Source organism: Bos javanicus, chromosome 15, assembly GCF_032452875.1.
Source record: "Bos javanicus breed banteng chromosome 15, ARS-OSU_banteng_1.0, whole genome shotgun sequence".
In the NCBI taxonomy this organism is placed as follows: Eukaryota; Metazoa; Chordata; class Mammalia; order Artiodactyla; family Bovidae; genus Bos; species Bos javanicus.
Window position 1 is genome coordinate 11297934 of NC_083882.1, and position 21771 is coordinate 11319704.

The window sequence follows — 21771 nt, forward strand, 5'->3', positions numbered from 1 at the left end:
TTGAGAAAGAAAATAACATATACATGTACATATCTATATATAAAATGATATTAAGTACAAAATAGTGAACTAGCACTTAAGACATAGAAATATTAATCAAAATGGCTCCCTCAAAGAACTTTAGGTGAGATCAAATGAAAAGATACTAATTCCTAAAAAAATAATCCATAAAATTATTTCAAAACAATAGCATATTTTATAATATGGTATCTGATTAGTTGCAATGATTCTGGATAAATGAAAAGAAAGCATTTTAATTTTAAGAAAAGATTCCCTCCAGTAATTATTTACATTGATAAACTATTATCTGAGCTACTCTTCAAGAAATATGCCTAGTATCATCTAAAGTACTTACTCATAGACTGTTATTGTCATGTAGTTAATGTTACTAATTGTCATTTTCTTTACCTTTTATCTTCTTCATTACTTTTGACACCTATTGTATTCTGGTTAGATATCATATTGCATATTTATGGATATTCTGGGAGAATTAAAGAATAAGAAAGTAAGAATAAATCAGAAAATTTCTCACTTCTTTTCATCCCCAGTTGCCAGCATGTGCCGTGTTACCATACTGCTTCTCTTCTTGGAGAAGGCAAGGTTCTTGACTTCAGGCCTCTAGTGTGTTTGAAAGAACTGTTTTCCCAGTTCTGAATATAGAGCCTGGAATATTATTGGAGTTCAACTAATAGTGTTGAATAAATAAAATTTAATACTCCAGGCATGAGTTTATAAGAACCTAGATTACAGTAAGTAACAAACTAAACAAGGACCGGGCAGTCTTGGTAATAAAATCTGATTTCATGCTATATGTTGAGAGAAGGGAATTTACCAAAGAAAATGCTAAATTTAAAATATGAGAAAGTATAAGAAAATTGATGTTATTAAAATTGATATAATAATAAGGAGTAATTAATTTATAGTTCATGGTAGAAAGCTGAAGACAAGTTTGAGCATGTTGATTGGTGAAAAATGGTGTAACATTTAGTGGAAATTCTCTAGACACATCTTACAAAGAGGGACTGGGTTTCAGAAGAGAGGTAAGACTGAAAATACAAATGTAAGCTTATTAGTTTTATTTTTTTATATATTAAGGATGTGTCACAGAGAAAGCAATGGCACCCCACTCCAGTACTCTTGCCTGGAAAATCCCATGGACAGAGGAGCCTGGTAGGCTGCAGTCCATGGGGTCGCTAAGAGTCGGACACAACTGAGCGACTTCACTTTTCACTTTCATGCATTGGAGAAGGAAATGGCAACCCACTCCAGTGTTCTTGCCTGGAGAATCCCAGGGACGGGGGAACCTGGTGGGCTGTCATCTATGGGGTCACACAGAGTCGGACACGATTGAAGTGACTTAGCAGTAGCGAGAATGTGTGAAGTTTAAAAAAAAAAAAAGATGAAAACTAGATGAAAAGAGAGTGTGTCGATAGCAATAGGGGCCTTAACGTTGAGAAAAGTCTGTATCAAAGGTGAAAAATGAAGGAAGTAAAGCTTCCCGGATGGCGCTAGTGGTACAGAACCCACCTGCCAATGCAGGAGACATAAGATACTCAGGTTTGAACCTTGGCTCTGGAAGATCCCCTGGAGAAAGAAATGGCCACCCACTTTAGTATTCTTTCCTGGAGAATCCCATGAAAGGAGGAGCCAGGCAGGCTACAGTCCATAGGGTTGCAAAGAGTGGGACATGAATGAAGGCAATTAGCATGCACACTCAAAGGAAATAGAAACACTAATGGTCAAAGAAAATGGGGCAGGTTCAGAGGAGAGTAAAAGGTTCTACTTGACTTCTCTGAAAAATGAGGTCAGTTATATGAATAGAGAGTCACTGGGTAGAAGGATTTGTATTGAAAACTTCAAATATAATTATTCTAATAGTTTTGCCCTGGGCACAAAATACTTAGTGTCAATATGTGTGGCCTCACAGCCTGTCAGCACTTTTTAAGGCCTAGGAACAGATAAAGCAGGTGAAAAAAGAGAAAGAAAATGATTATAAAAGCTATAGTTTTGTGAACTGAACAAAATAATTTTGTTTTGGTTGATCTTGGCATGAAATTTGCATTACTTTTGACTCATTCTATCTCATATCTTTAATCTTAAAATCAATGTGATTTGCAGCCCCCCTGCAGTTCTGATTGCCTTCTCCTCTTTTGTACTTTTAAGCTGCTTGACAATAGCGATTTTGTTTTCAGATAAGCCCCAATTCCTCTAAAATAGACAGTGAATTAGCACAGGTTTATAAATAATGACATTGTAATGTGTTTGAACTTCAAAGGAGGAAATGTCTGATTGTAGAATTTATTAAAAAATAACAAATAACCTCTCTAAAAACAGTGAACTGCCATTCAGTCCAAAGTTAGGACTTTTGATCATTAAATGCTTCTTATAAAAATATTTTAAAATAATTAAAATAACTATATTTATCATATTTCAAATAAAGGTCTTATGACTGATTTGATTAGTAAATCAAAAGTATAAGTATACAGAATCTTTTGTGTCAAAAAACAAATAATAAGATTTACATTTATGAATTACAAATTTTTGCATTAGATCAGATCAGATCAGTCACTCAGTCATGTCTGACTCTTTGCGACACCATGAATCGCAGCACGCCAGGCCTCCCTGTCCATCACCATCTCCCGGAGTTCACTGAGACTCACGTCCATCGAGTCAGTGATGCCATCCAGCCATATCATCCTCTGTCGTCCCCTTCTCCTCCTGCCCCCAATCCCTCCCAGCATCAGAGTCTTTTACAATGAGTAAACCCTTCTCATGAGGTGGCCAAAGTACTGGAGTTTCAGCTTTAGCATCATTCCTTCCAAAGAAATCCCAGGGCTGATCTCAAGTGTCATAACTCAGTTTTGTGTAAGAAGATATTTTTGTAGGGTACTCCAATGAAAAAAGAAGAAAGCAGATGTGCACAGAGGGAGAACTTGAGTTGCTAAGAAGTTCAACAGGAAACTCGGGAGCATCATTCCAAATTGAATGGAAGAATCCCAGGTCTTTGTACCCCACATCATCCAGTCAAAGGATGTGATTTGCCCCATGAAAGGGTTGACTTTTGAGTAAATTAAAATTCCTTTGGGAGCAATTTTTGAACAGGAATTCAGCTGTGTGCCAACATAAGCCAGAATTCCCTACAGCAGCAATGATTCTCTCAGTTTTTAAGATCTCTACATCACAGAATCTTGTTAATAACTCTGAATTTCCTGTTTTCAAAATCTTGCCTTGCAAGTCAATTTTTAAAGAAAAATTTCTTTCCTTTTTCTTTCTATGATGGACTAAGTAAATAAAGAGCTCTTTTTTTTTATGTTTCTCTAATCAAGAAGTTAGAATATCCCTCTTTTTGAATCTGGGGGTGACCTCTGACTGCTTCAATCAATAAAATGCAGTGAGCATTACCCACCAATGGTTCCAGGTCTAGCCTTTAGGAACATGGACAGGTCTTGTCTTGTTCCTTAAACATTTAAGTTTTCATGTGAAAAGTCTAACCTACTGAGGAAAACCTTAAGGAAGTTCTCTACACATAGTCTTAGGACTAAATGAGTGTTTAATTCATAGTGTTTTCATGAATTCTCTTTCTGAAAGTACTTCAGCACCCACTAAATCTTTCTTAGCAAGAATAGCAAAAATATGCTATGAAGACATTATAATTATTCCTTATCTGCTTCCTTGCTGGCCCTCTTTTCTGCTCACCCAATAAAACCTATTGCTGAGAATTGCCATTAGTTTTTTACATCAGTTAAACTAGAACCTACTGTGAGAGAAAGAGAGAATGTGTGAGAGAGTACACTATTAAAAATACAGAGAGAGATAGGATGACAAATTGTATTCAGCAACTCATTTTATTTGCTGATTCTTATTTATCTCAATTTATTTTATGTGCTGTATGCATGGTCTGGCACTACACAGCCATGTCGTCCAGAATCACATTGAAGTTAATTTATTTTCAAGTTTTCATTTTACATAATGTTATCATAAGCCTTAGTGTGCAAGTGCAGTGGTATTTCAAGTAAAATTTTACACAACAAGGTTTTTTCTCTTCTGCATTTCACAAAGCTGTTCTTGTCACAGTGTCTAGTCATTCAGTGTCCTTTTCCTGCACTTTCTACAGTCAGACTTATCACTGGCTCCTGACTGGCATGAAACAGGGCTGTCCCAATATCTTTGGGCTGAAAACTAACTCTAAAGTCTCAGAGACAAGAAAAAGAAGACTCACTATGAGAAGTATTTTATTATATCATCTTTTTAAGATTTGAATATTTGATGGCAAGAATTGATGTGTCAAATATTACTTGAGTTAATAAAGATTATATTACTAATGCTGTCAATAATTTGAGTGCATCAAAATAATTTGTGTGAAAGACTACTTAAAATTTACTTTAGAAAATTGTATTTTAACATTTTGTTATGAAAATTTCAATCACATACATACAGATAAAGATTAGATTAATGAACTTCCATGTACACATCACAAAGATTTCATAATCATCAAATTCAGCCATTCTTTCTCCTTTTTACCCCTATCTTTCCTTCCTGGCTCAAAATATTTTGAAGAAAATCCAACACTTGCCATAATTTCATACATAAGTATTACCATATGCATATCTGAAAATCTTTCCTTCTTAAAAATATAGCCATAATATCATTAACATGCATAAAATAACTATATCGTATAATACTAGGCAGTACTCATAATTTCTTGTTATCACATAAATGCTGTATTTTTGAAAGTTTAGTTGAGTCATGATTCAAATATTTTAAATATATCTTGTCTTTAAATCTGCAAATATGTTGTCTTTTTTTCTTGCAGTTTACCTGTTGAAAAATTCGGTTGGTTTCCTAGAAGGACAACTTCTTTCCTAGAGGGAAAAAAATGAATGTGACCTAGTAAGTTTATATTCCAATTATCCATCCTTTCATCTCTCCATATATTCATTCAAAACTCAATACGTTTGTATATCTCTGTCCATCTATTTATCTGTTTTAACTATGGTATATCAATTAATGTTTCAGCATGATTACACAGAAAATTATGATATGACTCTAAAGGCAGTGGTAGATTATGTTCTGATGATATGGTGAGGTTTGTGTTTTTGAAAGCAAATCATTTATAATGTAAATATTCCTAGACTTTCCATTAACCATGCCAACCAAAAAGTTTCTGTCTTTGATTATGTGATATTTTTCTTATTTCTCAAATGTTGAGAAAAATTACCCTTGACAATTTTCTGAAAAGAATTTTTCTGATGCAGAAAATGGAAGAAATGATAAAGTGTAAAATTAAAGTGTTTAAAATATAAGGAAGGTACCAAGGTAGTCCAAGGTATGGTTTATAGGTTTTACAGTAAGTTAGAAAATTATTAAATGATGTTGGAAGCTAATATACAGTGATAAATTGGTGAATAAATACTTCCTTCAGTAAGTTTGAAGGACATTTTTGGTGGGGATAAGAAACTAATAGTCTGAAAGAATGTAAGTTTATGTATAAATAATACCATTTTAAAATTCTAGTATATGTGGAAGAGCACTTCTGTATGATAACAAAATGTAGATTAAATGTACACTTGATAGATTTAAATGGAAAGAAGTTGAAGACCTTATAATTTGAGCAAGTCAAAGACTTTGAGCTTCTGCTGAATGAAGCATCCTTGGAGGAATAAAGTCTCCAGCCATGGTGCATGAGCCAAGGATATAAATAGATAGAAGGGGCACAGTAAATGATATGAGAGAACAAAACAAATAAGCAACAACAACAAAAAAAATGTATGCAGGTTTAGGACAACAGATTATAAAAGGGATGGAAAAATAAGAAAAGTTGACTATTTCCTTGCTTCTGAGAGATGTTAAGTGTAGGGGTGTCAATGGATTGCACCTAAAATGGGGTTTCAGAAGAGCCTGTTGCTTTAGACTAAAGGCAAGATTCAACTAAGGTGAGTGATTATAAGAAGAAACAATTAAGATATCAAAGATACAATTAAATTTATAATGTGAAAGGGAAAGTGTTAATCGCTGTCATGTGCAACCCTTTGTCACCCCCAAGGACCATAGCCCACCAGACTCTTCTTTCCATGGAATTCTCCTGGCAGGAATACTGGTATGGGTTGCCATTGCCTTCTCCAATGGATCTTCCCAATCCAGGGATAGAACCCAGGTTCCCTGCATTACAGGCCGATTCTTTAGTGTTTGAGCTATCAGGGAAGCAAATTTATAATAGAAGAATCTTAAATCTTGTTCCTCCCTCTATCATTCTGACTCTAGTATTTAATTCATAAGCGCTGGCTATTGTCACTTCACTAGAACAGCGTTCTCTACTTTTGCTATACATTGGAATCATCTGATGATGTCTGATTTGCAACCTCAGATTCTGGTTTTAATTTACCTGGTGAACAGCCTGAATCTCAGAACCACTGAACCACTGTGTGTATTCCTAGTGACTAATGTACTTACTGAAGATCTAATATCAGCCTAGAATAAAATAATCATTAAATAGACATGTGCTTTTGAAATTATTATAGAAAACTAACCTAGATGAAACCCTGGATCTAGTATGTACCGAGAAACTAATAGTTATTGTGATGAATGAGATTGTTACTTTCTCTTTTGGATTATATTAGGCTGATTTAAGAGAAACTTTTGGTCTCTCTTTCAGTACACAGTTTTAAAATATTGCACTGAAAAATCTACTTGTTTCTACCTAAAACTAAAAAATTGGTTTTAGTGCTTCAGCTTTTGACATTTTGTAAGATGCACATTGATTGTAACAGAATTTGACAGAAAAAAAAAATCGTTCATAGAATTTCAGTCCATAATCTAAACTGTACTGTTCTAAATTGGATATAATTATCACCAAATTCCACAAACTATGAAGCTTATTATATAAAAGCTCTCATTAGAGAGATTTAGAATAAAACATAGTGGTTAGCAAAATACTAAGAATATAGATTTTAAAGTCAGACAACTTTATTTAAATTCAGTTGTGTTAGTATACTGTATTTGTGTTTTCTTTCTGGCTTACTTCACTCTGTATAATAGGCTCCAGTTTCATCCACCTCATTAGAACTGATTCAAATGTATTCTTTTTAATGACTGAATAATATTCCATTTTGTATATGTACCACAGCTTTCTTATCCATTCATCTGCTGATGGACATCTAGGTTGCTTCCATGTCCTGGCTATTATAAACAGTGCTGTGATGAACATTGGGGTACATGTGTCTCTTTCAATTCTGGTTTCCTCAGTGTGTATGCCCAGCATGTGGATTGCTGGGTCATAAGGCAGTTCTATTTCTAGTTTTTTAAGGAATTTAGAAAGACGGTATTGATAACCCTGTATATGAGAGAGCAAAAGAGACAGAGATGTATAGAAGTCTTTTGGACTCTGTGGGAGAGGGAGAGGATGGGATAATTTGGGAGAATGGCATTTAAACATGTATAATATCATATAAGAAATGAATCGCCAGTCCAGGTTCGATGCAGGATACAGGATGCTTGGGGCTGGTGCACTGGGATGACCCAGAGGGATGGTATGGGGAGGGAGGTGGGAGGGGGATTCAGGATGGGGAACACATGTACACCCGTAGTGGATGCATGTTGATGTATGGCAAAACCAATACAATATTGTAAAGTTTAAAAATATTAAAAAAAAAATTCAGTTGTGTTACTTTCCAGATATATCATATCTACATATTTTTTCCTAGCTTGTAAAATGACACTATGAATGATCATTCATTTAATTGTTATGAAAGCTAAATGATGTATGTGAAGCAAATTAGAATCATGATTAATAAATATTAAATGCTCAACGTTAAATATATGTACAAAAAAAAAAAAAAGCTCTAAGTGCAAATAGCATAGAATTACTATTTCCCAAAGTGTTCCTGATTAACTCCAGAAATATTTATAAAGTGCTTACACAAAATGCCTTGCTTTCATGAAACTACACCCTAGTGGAGAACACAGAAAGTAACTGTAAAATTGTAAAAACACAAACATAATTAAAAGTTAAGTGAACAACCTTGATGCAAGCAAAAAAAAAAAAAAAAAAGGATTTCTATAATAGAAAGTAGCAAAAGAACCTGAATTTAACTACATGTGGGTGAATCAAAGTTTTTCCCCTAGGAGACAAAGTTCAAATTAAAATATAAAATTGAATAAGAGCACAATAAATAACTGACTGATGGGTGTGTGTGTGTGTGCACACCCGTGCACACATGTGTTTTCCAGAAAACTTGAGTCTTGTTTTCTGAAAAATAACTTTGTAATCCATATACTCTCAAAAATAAAGTTGAAGAATCCTCAATTTTCAAATGTCCTATCTGAGTAATTTTCATGATTGATAGGAAAAGATGGAGAAGAATAGCAATTGGGAAATGGAAAGTCTAATTGGAAAAGAATTGAGAAAATTAACAAAGACAAGGCTATGATGTGAATCTAAAGATAAATATGAGGAGAAAAAAATAAATGGTATTCACATTGGGAAAATATAAGTTACTATATAAGCTGCTCTGCTGTGTTTAGTTGATCACTTGTGTCCAACTCTCTATAATCCCATGGACAGTAGCCTTCCAGGCTCCTGTGTCTATGGAGATACTCCAGGCTAGAAAAGTGGAGTGGGTTGCCATGCCCTGAACTTCCCAACCCAGAAATCAAACTCAGGTCTCCCGCACTGCAGGTGGATTCTTTACCGTCTGACTCACCAGGGAAGCCCTGAGGTGGTTTTAAATGCTGTAATGAATTCTTCCAGAGTGATGGAAATGAAAACCTAAATACTAGGTAAGCCTTATAATGTTAATACTTTATGACTTGAGCATGAATATCTTTGCCCATCATAACGTGGATCTGGTCATCATCTTCATCCAAACTTCACCTATGCTTCTGAAATTAAAAAAAAAAAAAATTCCCCTACTTCTTGTTGTTCAGTCACTAAGACTCTGTGACCCCATGGACTAGAGCACACCAGGTTTCCCTGTCCTTCACTATCTCCCAATGTTTGCTGAAATTCATGTCCATTGAGTCAGTGATGCTATCTAACCATCTCATCCTCTGCTGCTCTCAATATTTCCCAGCATCAGGGTCTTTTCCAGTGAGTCAGCTCTTTGTATCAGGGGGCCAAATTATTGGAGCTTCAGCATCAGTCCTTCCAATGAATATTCAGGGTTGATTTCCTTTAGGGTTGAGTGGTTTGATGTCCTTGCAGCCCAAGGTACTCTCAAGAGTCTTCTCCAGCGCCACAATACAAAAGCATCAATTCTTTGGTTGCTCAGCCTTCATTATGTGAACTCAGCCTTCGTTATGATCACATCCATACATGACTACTGGAAAAACCATAGCCTGGACTATACTGACCTTTGTCAGCAAACTAATGTCTCTGATTTTTAATACACTGTCTAGGTTTGTCATAGCTTTTCTTCTAAGGAACAAGCATCTTTTAATTTCATGGCTGCTGTCACTGTCTACAGTTTTTTCAGTTTAGTTCGTTCAGTCACTCAGTCCTGTTCGACTTTTTGTGACCTCATGGACTGCAGCATGCTAGTCATTTTAGAGCCCAAGAAAAGAAAATATGTCCCTGATTCCACTTTTCCCCTTCTCTTTGCTGTGAAGTGATGGAACTGTATGCCATCATCTTGGTTTTTTCAATTGACTTTTAAGTTAGCTTTTTTCATTTTCCTCTTTCACCCGCATCAGAGGCTCTTTAGTTCATCTTCAATTTCTGCCATTAGAATGGTGCCATCTGCATTTTTGAGGTTGTTGATATTTCTCCTGGCAATCTTGATTCCAGCTTAGATACTTACACTATGTAATAGAAATCACTCAGGAAAAACATTAATTATTATTTTTTAACTTTAGTGTTAAATGGCTTAGAGGTTGTAGGTTCTGTGTAAAAAGATTCTCTTATATGCATATATATTTTCCAAGACAATTAATGCTAGTATTGATTTCTATTAAATCTTTGAACAAATAAAGAAAAGAGGGCCATTTTGTTCATTGCAAAATTGCAACCATCACTGGGATAGCATGTAGCAGCTGCCTAACAGCTCTGCAGTCTGGAAACTACAGGGAGAAAATTTGGCAGGTGGAATGCAATTACCCAAACTGGACCTCATCCAGATGTACAGGGCAAACACCCTTTCACTCTTACAGATTGCTTTCAGATCTTTAAGGGTCATAAAAAATTAGTGATTTCATTTTTTATATCTCACTCAAAATATATCTAGCTTTGTCACATTAAAATAAAATTAAAATCAACTGTCTTTTGCCAAAAAGTAAGTCTAATGTACTATTTCACTGTTGGAGTGCACTCATATAATAAAGTGTAGATGTGTTTTGTGCTTTTAATTAAATGCTGAATTTTGCTCTCATTCCACATTTCCATCATATGCTGAAAACAGTATATGATGAATGGTAAACAAAATTCTTTTCTTTGTGAGATTGCAACATAATCTATTCAATTGAAGTCACTCCCCATAAGGGGTATATTTATTTACCTGAGATTAATAGCAAACAAATGTGTTAAAATTTTACATATATTTATTTTATAGTGGAATATTAACTTTTATGGGTGTGGTTCATATCTTAGCAATTAATTCTCTCTTCTTATATACCATTACTTATTTAATTCTAATTCAGAAAAAAATGTTTGATACCTGGATTTTGAAAAAAAAAAAAATGACAAATATTAGTTTTGACCAAGCATTTCTTATATGATTTTGGAGCAGATTTTTCAAATTTCCTGTCTACTTTACTATGCTACCTCCTATAAAGACTTTCAGATCCTCTCATTTTATGTTCTAAATATTATTATTTGCTACTTTCAAGGGGAAATTAATCAATATTTTTTGGTTTATGTTGATTTGGTGAACACTAGTAAACAAATACTTGTGCTCAACAAGTTTTTCAATTAATCTTAGAAAATAAAATAAAGATTTAATACAGATATTGGTCTCTATTTGGATTTAAAATCAGGTGCTCCACTTTTTCTCACAAATGAGAAAAGGTCTCATTTTTCTGATCATATCTCACTAAATTTCTTCGGACATTGTCATGTCTAGCATTTGACTTTCATTTTATGCTTATTTAAAATTTTATTTCACTGAATACACTAACTTGTACTTTTCCAATGTGAGTTTCATTTTGTTTCTCTCCATTCCTATTTGATACATTTAGTTACATTATATTCCTATCTGTGTCAGTGTTTTAAATTATTCTCTTTTTATTATTTTATGGAATTTTGTAATTTAAATACAGATTTGATATTATCACATCAGCAACTTACTAAAGTTTTCCTAAATTGACCTCATATATAGAATGTATTACTTCTGCTTAAGTTTTGAATCAGTCTCCTTCTCTAAGGGTACTATATATGAAGTAGATGTTATTTTAACATCTACAATGGTAATGTTTACAGCAATTGTATTACAGTATATATTAATCTATTAATATCACCATCAACAGACATTTTTCCCTATTAAAAGTAAAATTAATTGCAGTTTTCTTTCCTCTCAAGTTATGCTTTATTCCGAGTTTTCAAATTTTCATCAGAACAGCATTAAGTGGTTCAGGAAGTTTTGTTCTTGTTCAGTCACTAATTCATGTTAGATTTTTTGAGACCCCATTCGCTGCAGCGCACCAGGCTCCCTTGTGCTTCACTATCTCCCAGAGTTTGCTCAAATTCATGTCCATTGAGTCGGGGATGCCATCCAACCATCTTATTTTCTGTTGACCCCTTCTCCTCTTGCCCTTAATCTTTCCCAGCATCAGGGTCTTTTTCAATGAGTCCACCTTTCACATCAGGTGGCCAAAGAATTGGAACTTCAGCTTCAGCATCAGTCCTTCCAATGTATATTCAGGGTTGATTTCCTTTGGGATTGACTGTTTTTATCTCCTTGCAATCCAAGGGACCTTCAAGAGTCTTCTGTAGCACCACAATATGAAAATATCAATTCTTCAGCACTCAGCCTTCTTTATGGTCCAACATTCACACTCATACATGAGTAATTCAAAAACCACAGTTTTGGCTATATGGACCTTTGTCAATAAAGTGATGTCTTCACTTTTTAATATGCTGTTTGGCTTTGTCATAGTTTTCCTTCCAAGGAGCAAGCATCTTATAATTTCAAGGCTGAAGTCACCATCAGCAGTAATTTTGGAGCTCCCCAAAATAAAATTTGTCACTGTTTCCACCTTTCCCTCTCTCTTTGTCATGAAATGATGGCACCAAATGCTATGATCTTAGTTTTTTAATGTTGAGTTTAAGCCAGATTTTTCACTCTTCTCTTTCACCCTCATCAAGAGAAATTGAAAGAAAGAATTGAAACAAATTGAATAAAACACAAACAAATAGAAAGATTCTTGTGTTCGTGGATCAGAATTAAAATGTTTATAAACCCAAAGCCATCAGTAGATTTAATTCAACTCTTACCAAATTTCAATTATTTTTACACAGAAATAGAGAAAAAAAAAACTTCTACAATTTGTATGTAACCACAAAAGACCACAAATAGCCAAATAAAGTTTTATGAAGAGCAAAGTTGGAGGGTTTGGTCAATTAATGTACAAAAATTGAAGCAAGAACATGCAAGGAGAAAAGACAGTCTCTTCCAAAAGTGGGGAAAACTGGACAGCTGCATGTAAAACAATGCAATTAGAACATTTCTCCATATCATTTTAAAAAACAAACAAAATAAATTAAATACCTAAGGGTAACATTTCAAACCATAAAATTCCTAGAAGAGAACATACTCAGAACATGTTTTGACATAAATTGTAGCAATATTTTTTGGATCTGTCTCCTAAGTTAAATGAAATAAAAATAAAAAATAAACAATGGGACCTAATAAAACTAATAAGGTTAAGCTTAATTAAAGCTAACTAAACTTTGAACAGCAAAGCAAACCATCTACAAAATGAAAAGACAACCTATAAACTGGGAGAAAATATTTACAAGTGATATGCTCGACTGAAAAGTGAAAGTCACTCAGTCATGTCCAACTCTTTGGGGCCTAATGGCCTGTACAGTCCATGAAATTCTCCAGGCCAGAATATTGGAGTGGGTAGCCTTTCCCTTCTCCAGGGGATCTTCCCAACCCAGGGATTGAATCCAGGTCTCCCGCATTGCAGGCAGATTCTTTACTAGCTGAGCCACAAGGGAAGCCCAAGAATACTGGAGTGGGTAGTCTATCCCTTCTCGAGGGGATCTTACCATCCCAGGAATCAAACCACAGTCTCCTGCATTACAGCCAGATTCTTTACCAACTGAGCTATCAGGGAAGTCCTATAACTGACTAGAGATTAATAACTAAAATATGTGAAAAGTTCATAGAACACAATATGGAAAAAACTAAATAAATAAAAATGAGCAAATAACCTGAATAGAGATTTTTTTCCAAATAAAACATATAGATGGTAAACAGGCAGAGGAAAATATTATCAGCATTCTTAATTATTAGAGAAATGCAAACCAAATCCCCAATGTGATATCTCCTCATATCAGTCAGAATTGCTGCCATCGAGAAAATATCTACAAATAAAAAGTGTTGGTAATATTATGTAGAAAAAGCAATCCTTATACACTTTGTGGGAATGTAAATTGGTGCTGTCAGTATGGAAAACATAGGATGGTTCCTAAACAAACTAAGAATTTAACTGCCGTATGATCCAGCACTTCTACTCCTGAGTATATTACCAGAAAAATGAAAACACTAATTCAAAAAGATACATATACTCTAATGTTTATAGCAGCACTATTTACAATAGCCAAGATATGGAAGCAATCTAAGTATCCATCATCAGATGGATTAATAAAGAAAAACATATATACTATATATAGATAGATGCAATGGATTACTAACTAGCTATAAAAATGGAAATCTGTTATTTTCAGGAATGTGGATGAATCTAGAAAATATTATGCTTAATATAGTGAAATAAGTTAGAAATATGCTTAATAATGAAATAAGTTAGACAGAGAAAGAGAAATGCTATATAGTATCACTTATACTTGGAACCTAAAAAAATAACACAAAAAATTATATAACAAAACAGAAACAGCTTCATATATATAGAAAAGGAGCTAATAGTTACCAGAGGGGAGAGGGAAGAGGGGAGGGTCAAGTTAATGGAATATGAGAGTACAAACTACTATGCATGAAATAGATAAACTACAAGGATATATTATATGGCACAGGAACTTGCTGCAATTATCTTGTAATGACTTTTAATGAAGATACTCTACAAAAATACTATGTTGTCCACTTGAAAATAATATAATATTTTAAATCAGCTATATTTCAATAAAAATAGCTCAGTAAAGAAATAATCTTTAATAATAGCAAATGAAGCAACTGACAACTAATCTCAAAAATATACAAGAAACTCCTACAGCTCAACTCCAGAAAAATAAATGACCCAATCAAAAAATGGGCCAAAGAACTAAATAGACATTTCTCCAAAGAAAACATACAGGTGGCTAACAAACACATGAAAAGATGCTCAACATCACTCATTATCAGAGAAATGCAAATCAAAACCACAAGGAGGTACCATTTCACACTAGTCAGAATGGCTGCGATCCAAAAGTCTACAAGCAATAAATGCTGGAGAGGGTGTGGAGAAAAGGGAACCCTCTTACACTGTTGGTGGGAATGCAAACTAGTACAGCCACTATGGAGAACAATGTGGAGATTCCTTAAAAAACTGGAAATAGAACTGCCTTATGACCAAGCAATCCCCCTGCTGGGCATACACACCGAGGAAACCAGAATTGAAAGAGACACGTGTACCCCAATGTTCATCCCAGCACTGTTTATAATAGCCAGGACATGGAAGCAACCTAGATGTCCATCAGCAGATGAATGGATAAGAAAGCTGTGGTTCATATACACAATGGAGTATTGCTCAGCCATTAAAAAGAATACATTTGAATCAGTTCTAATAAGGTGGATGAAACTGGAGCCTATTATACAGAGTGAAGTAAGCCAGAAGGAAAAACATAAATACAGTATACTCACGCATATATATGGAATTTAGAAAGATGGTAACAATAACCCTGTATATGAGGCAGCAAAAGAGACACTGATGTAGAGAACAGTCTTTTGGACTCTGTGGGAGAGGGAGAGGGTGGGATGATTTGGGAGAATGGCATTGAAACATGTATAATATCAGGTATGAAACGAGTCGCCAGTCCAGGTTCGATGCATGATACTGGATGCTTGGGGCTGGTGCACTGGGACGACCCAGAGGGATGGTATGGGGAGGGAGGAGGGAGGAGGGTTCAGGATGGGGAACACGTGTGTATCTGTGGTGGATCATGTTGATATATGGCAAAACCAATACAATATTGTAAAGTTAAAAAATAAAATAAAATAATAAATAAATAAATAAAACTGGAAAAAAAAAATTGAAAAGTTGGAGGCCTGACTGAAGGGCTAATGGTGATTACCTAATACACAAACCAACAATCTAACATTTTTGAAAAAATTGTTTTCTTGCCTGGAAAAGTGGGATAAAACCTTTCATAGGTTATAGCGAGAGTAAAGCAAAATGAACTCTGATGCTGCATTATTAGTTTTCTGAACCTGGAAACCAATTATATTTCTCCTACATTTTGCTTTCTCAGTGTAGTGTATAGCAACACAGATAGAAGACCCCACTGAAAAACTCTACAAAAAAGCTCCACGTGCTACTATTTTATTATTCATGACCTCAATATAGTTATTGAATTACTTCCCCTTTATCCCTGAGCCACCATATTTATCTTATTTCACCAATCATTCTTAATCCCAAGAATGATCTATAGATTATTGATTGACTTTGGAAACTACAACTTAAACCTTGACACTTCTGGAAATATTACCTGTTATTACTGAGTTCAGATGAACACAGTCTTTCCCTCCTTTCCTTCATCTCTTCCTCTGCCTTCCTCCTTTCTCTCCACCTCGTCTATCTTTTCTCTGTCTTATCTTTGCTTTTCAAGCTGAGAAAATAAAGTTAACCATAAGGGAGTGATGGAAAAAGTTTTAATATTATAGGACTCTGAGAAAAATTGAGATTTTTTTATTTCCTGTAAGTCTGTCAAACTACAGCCAGGGGAGTAATAGACTCCAAGCTCTCCTATTTTTTTTTTTTTTTTAACTGTATAGCCATTTTCTGATTGAGCTAATGGAGACTTTAGAGTGATGACTTGTCAGGTGAGCATATTCCTGCTGTATGTCAAGTCATTTTTCTTCCGAGAAAAATGCTACAGATCAGTCATGCAGTTTCATTTGTAAAATAAGTGAGAAGAGGAATGGTGATAATTTTGATTCATATAAAGAGAAAATGTTATAAATATTTAGTATAGCAGTCTGTGAAATGCCCTGAAAAAGACAAATATTGTATATATGAAACAGTCAGATTAAGATTCAAAATAAATTAATTTCAACCATATTAAATAAAAGTGCAATATATAAGGATATTTTTTAACATGATATCTGTTTCTCTGTGCCTCATATTTTCCACAGGATTGTGCCTTGTTTCAAATTCTCACTCAGTGTATAATTTGTTAAGAATAGTCCTGAAGATAAAGCAAATGTAAATGATTAGCTCACCTCCTAAGGCATCAATGTGAAAAAGTCTCCTTAAGATGTCCAAGTATAACAATTTAACAAATATGTTTTGTGAATTCAATCCAAGATATAAGTTAGCATTAATTTATGAATATTCTTTAATTAAATCATATATGAAATGAGTCGCCAGTCCAGGTTCAATGCACGATACTGGATGCTTGAGGCTGGTGCACTGGAATGACCCAGAAGGATGGTATGGGGAGGGAGGAGGGAGGAGGGTCAGGAACACATGTATACCTGTGGCGGATTCATTTTGATATATGGCAAAACCAATACAATATTGTAAAGTTAAATAAAATAAAATAAAAAAACAAAAAAACAAACCTAGTTTCAGTGCATTCTTAGCAATCTGGATAAATAAACAGTCTATGCAGATAAGTCTACATGCAACAATTAAAATTTTCACTGTACTGTCCCCTTCTCCTACTCCCCATAAACTGTGTCCCAAACTGGCTTGTGATTTCATATGACACCACTTCTTTTACCTGTCCTGGATGCTTTCAAGATGTGTTACATTGTTTCTTATGGTAAATAAGTTAACTATCTTGCATCTATGTTTTCAGCCTTGTTTTCCAACATTTACTAAAATTCCAAAGTCACTTCCACAAATAAAGAAAAAATAAAAAATTAAATCACCAATATACTCCAAAATGCTCACTTGAATATAGGCAACACAATTTTATTCCATGTAACATATTTATTGTGGTCTAACATCCATAGTTAACTCTTGTGCACTAAATTTATTCACTATGTATATGCCATAAAACAGATATATTAATGTCAATGAGTCATACTTATAGATAAGAATATCCAATTGCATGGTAAATGGAATCATAATCTTTTGTTCTTGAACTAAGAGTTTAGAAACAAATAGAGATCAAGTCATTAAATGAGCAGCGTAAGTCATGCGGTTACTTTTCCATGTAAAATTATTTTATCTAACATTGATAAAATGTACATGTCTAGTAGGCCACTAGATATGACACTCCTTTTGGATGGAAAAGAAATTTGCATTCTTTGAGTGCACAAATTCTGTAACTCATTTTTCCTAGGAAACCAGTGAATGATTTAAATCCAGAAAACATCATACCTGGGGTGTGTATTAGTACTACCCTAGGGTAGCTCTTAGGTAAAAGTCCATGAACATGCATGCATGCTAAGTCACTTTAGTTGTGTCTGACTCTGTGTGACCTCTGGACTGCAGCTTGCTGGCTGTCCATGGGATTCTCTAGGCAAGAATCCTGGAGTGGCTTGCCATTTCCTTCTCCAGGGGATCTTCCCAAGCCAGGGATCGAACCTGCATCTATTGTGTCTCCTGCATTGACAGGCAGGTTCTTTACTGCTAGTGCCACCTGGGAAGTCTGTAAAAGTCCGTGAGACAATATAAAAAGTCAAAAATTCTAAATAATCACCACAAGTATTAACAGGAGATTAATAAGTAAATCATAGGTCATGAAACTTGACCAGTAGCCAGAGAATCAGGTCAAGCAAGATGTCATCAGTGGAGATGGAACTGTAGCAAACATTAATTTAGAATATTGAAAAGTGTGAACAAGCAGAGAAAAAACAGTACTGGTGAGTTCAATAACAACCAACATATCTTTATATTTGAAGTACCTTGCGTAGTCATTAAAAAGCTTTCACTATTGAATGTGTTCAGTCTACACGTACTGAGCATACCTACACAGATCAGACTCACTATAAGAAAATGTGTAAAAAATAAAAATCATATAATAAGACATAGTAGGTTATGATGCTTGCTTGTCGTTGTGATTATTAAAACAAATTATGGAAATGAGGTGCATGGAAAACAAATGTTACAAGTATGGAATACGTTTAAGGAATTTCAAAAGAGTATTAATCTCTTTCAAGTAATCAGAAATTCATCCTAAGTATGCCCTTTTAAAATCACTTTAAAAATTAGTGGGATATTATCTTTAGCCCAGAACCCTGCAAACATCTGGTGGCCCAGCTTCTTCAGCAACAGTCACTACATGAGAACATACCAGCCTTAAGTACGGGAAGCTTAAGTACATTCCTCTCAATTGTGCTGTGAACTGAAAACAGGTATAAAATTAAAATTTCATTGGAAAAAATGAACAGGATATAGGCTATAAAGAAGTAAAGAAATTGTTGTCATAGACAACAGTTGTTCAGAGACAATGTACAGGAGAAAGAGGAATAAGTATCATATAAGAAATTGATTTAAGTGCAACGTTTAGCTTAAGAAATACTGAAGATTAATGGACTGCCCTTCTTTGGAATGTCAACTATTGTGATAAAAGAGATGGTGCTTCACTGTCAACCCTGTTTCTCAAGAAACAAATAAAAACTAAAACACTTAGCTATAATAATATGTGTCTGCCAAAGACCTACACAATCATCTTTACATTCAAGAATGAAACAATGTGCTAATGAGATCAGTTACAAAATTCATAAAATACTTGGTAATAATCATTAAAAATTGCTATCAACAGGTTTTTAGCCTACAGATTGTTTATGGAGCCAATTTTTTTCTTTTATAATTTTTTTAACTATAGCTTGGATACCATCTGTATGGCAAGGAAAATATTTAATGAGGGATGAGAAAAAGCAAATATTAGCCATAGACACATGTACATCTATCTGTTCTGTTTTGGCAGCAAGTGACATTTGAATCCTCTCTATTCAACAGCAACAGTATATTAATCTATGTATGTATGCATTCCCAGAAAAACATTTCCTTCAGTTTAAGAAATAAACAGTACTTTAAGGTCTTCTAGAACACAGTGATCTTTTAATTCTAGATTTAGAATTTATATCATAGAACTAGAAGACAAAAAAAAAAGAGAGAGAAAGATCATTTTGATCATTTTAAACTCTTGTCTAAGAACATCTAATTCAAAGGTTGGAAGAAATGGATTGGTCAATTGTGTGTGTGTGTGTGTGTGTGCATGCACACACACATACTTTCAAAATGCTGAAAAAGGCGTCAAGCTAGTACTTCCCAGAAAAGTATTGAAATGTTCCAGTCAATGGACGCTAACGAGCCCAACAAGAAAAACCTATTTTATTGACAGCTGTGATTCCTTCAAGGAAGTAGCTCAACTAAACACACTACAGTGAGGCTCATCACTTTGATATACTTGACATATTCACACAAAACTTTCATCCAAGTATAACCAGACATTTGAAAAACAGGAGTAACTTGAAAAAGAATAAGAAACAAACATGGTGAGGGGGAAAAAAAGAGTATGGTGGAAATTGAAATATAGGAGAAGAAAGAATGGAGGAAACATCTTCTTCTTTGAGGTATATGCAAAGTGGACACGCTGAAAATCTCTCCTTCAAAAACAGAGCTAAATATTTTAGATATAATAATAGGAAATACATGTTTGAAAAAATAGATGACTTCCAAGAAAGTAGGCAAAATTATTTGAGGTTAAGGAAAGAAAAGGAATAAGATATCTAGAAATGTCTACATATTTAAGAGAAAACTGAGAAATTCTGTACCTGGAGATTGCCTAAATTCTATATCCTGTGTCTTATGTTTCTATTTTCTCAGCTTTCAGAGAGTAAAGCTCTTATATATAAAAAAAATGCTCCATGAAAACAGAATGCAGAACGGGATATGCTTTACTAGAATACTATGAAATAGAGGCATAGTATCCCATGGAAAGGACTGCAAAGAAAATGCTCTATCTTGAGTTTCCTTCTTAGAGAGGTTATGAAAGATGTTTTTCATAACTATTCACTAATACTGAGGACTATGTAGGTATGCTTGAAATTGTCTACAAAAATTTAAAATGAGGAAATAAATGAAAGGAAAGCTGTGACAAACCAATATAGTGTATTAAAAAGCAGACATCACTTAGTCGACAGGGTCTGTATAGTCAAAGCTATGTTTTTTCCAGTAGTCACATATGGATGTGAGAGTTGGACCAAAAAGAAAGCTGAGTGCCAAAGAATTGATTCTTCTAAACTGTGGTGTTGAAGAAGACTCTTGAGAGTCCCTTGGACTGCAAGGAGATCCAACCAGTCAATCCTAAAGGAAATCAGTCCTGAATATTCATTGGAAGGACTGATACTGAAGCTCCAAAACTTTGATCACAAGATGTGAAGAGATGGCTCATTGGGAAAGACCCAGCTGCTGGGAAAGATTGAAGGCAAAAGGAGAAGGTGGGCAGAGTGTGAGATGGTTGAATAGCTTCACCAACTCAATGGACGTGACTGAGCAAACTGTGGGAGATAGTGAAGGAAATGGAATGCTGTAGTCCATAGCGTCACAAAGCGTGAGACATGACTTAGTGACTGAACAACAACAACATTTGTACCAACATGTAAAAAATCAATAATTGATTATAAAAAGAAAAAAAAAGTCCTAAGTTTGACCAGTGTGACATCTATTCATTTTTTTAAATTTTTTATTGGAATGTAGTTGATTTGCAATTTTATGTTAGTTTCAGGTTTATAGCAAAGTGAATCAGTTATACATGTGCATATGTTGACCCTTTTTTATATCCTTTCCCATATAGGTCATTACAGAGTACTGTGTAGAGTTCCCTGTGCTATCAGTAAGTTTTTATTAGTTATCTATCTTATATATGATAGTGTGTATATGTCAGTCCCAATCTCCCAGTTTATCCCTCCTCTTTTCCCCTTCCTTTCTTAATAAAAATTATTAGCAAACTAGCAAGTAAAGAAAATGTCCTTAATCTCATAAAAGTTTTCTCTGAAAAATAAAACTTGATTCTTAATGATGAAATATCAAAGTTTTTCCCTGAGATAAGAAAGGAAACTTGCCAACTCTCACAGCTTCTGTTAACAACATACTTGGGATCTGAATCAGTGAAATAAATCTCCATTATGACTTTGATTTTGGTAATGATAGCTTAAATGGAACACATGTATTCTTATACAGCTAAATAAATATATATGAAGAATGAAAAAGAATAAATAAAAATCATATTATTTAAAGATGACATTATCCTATACATTAAAATATAAAAGGAATGTCCAAGAAAACCATTCAAATTAATAAATATACCATATACCTATCTTGGACTGCAAGGAGATCCAACCAGTCCATTCTGAAGGAGATCAGCCCTGGGATTTCTTTGGAAGGAATGATGCTAAAGCTGAAACTCCAGTACTTTGGCCATCTCATGCGAAGAGTTGACTCATTGGA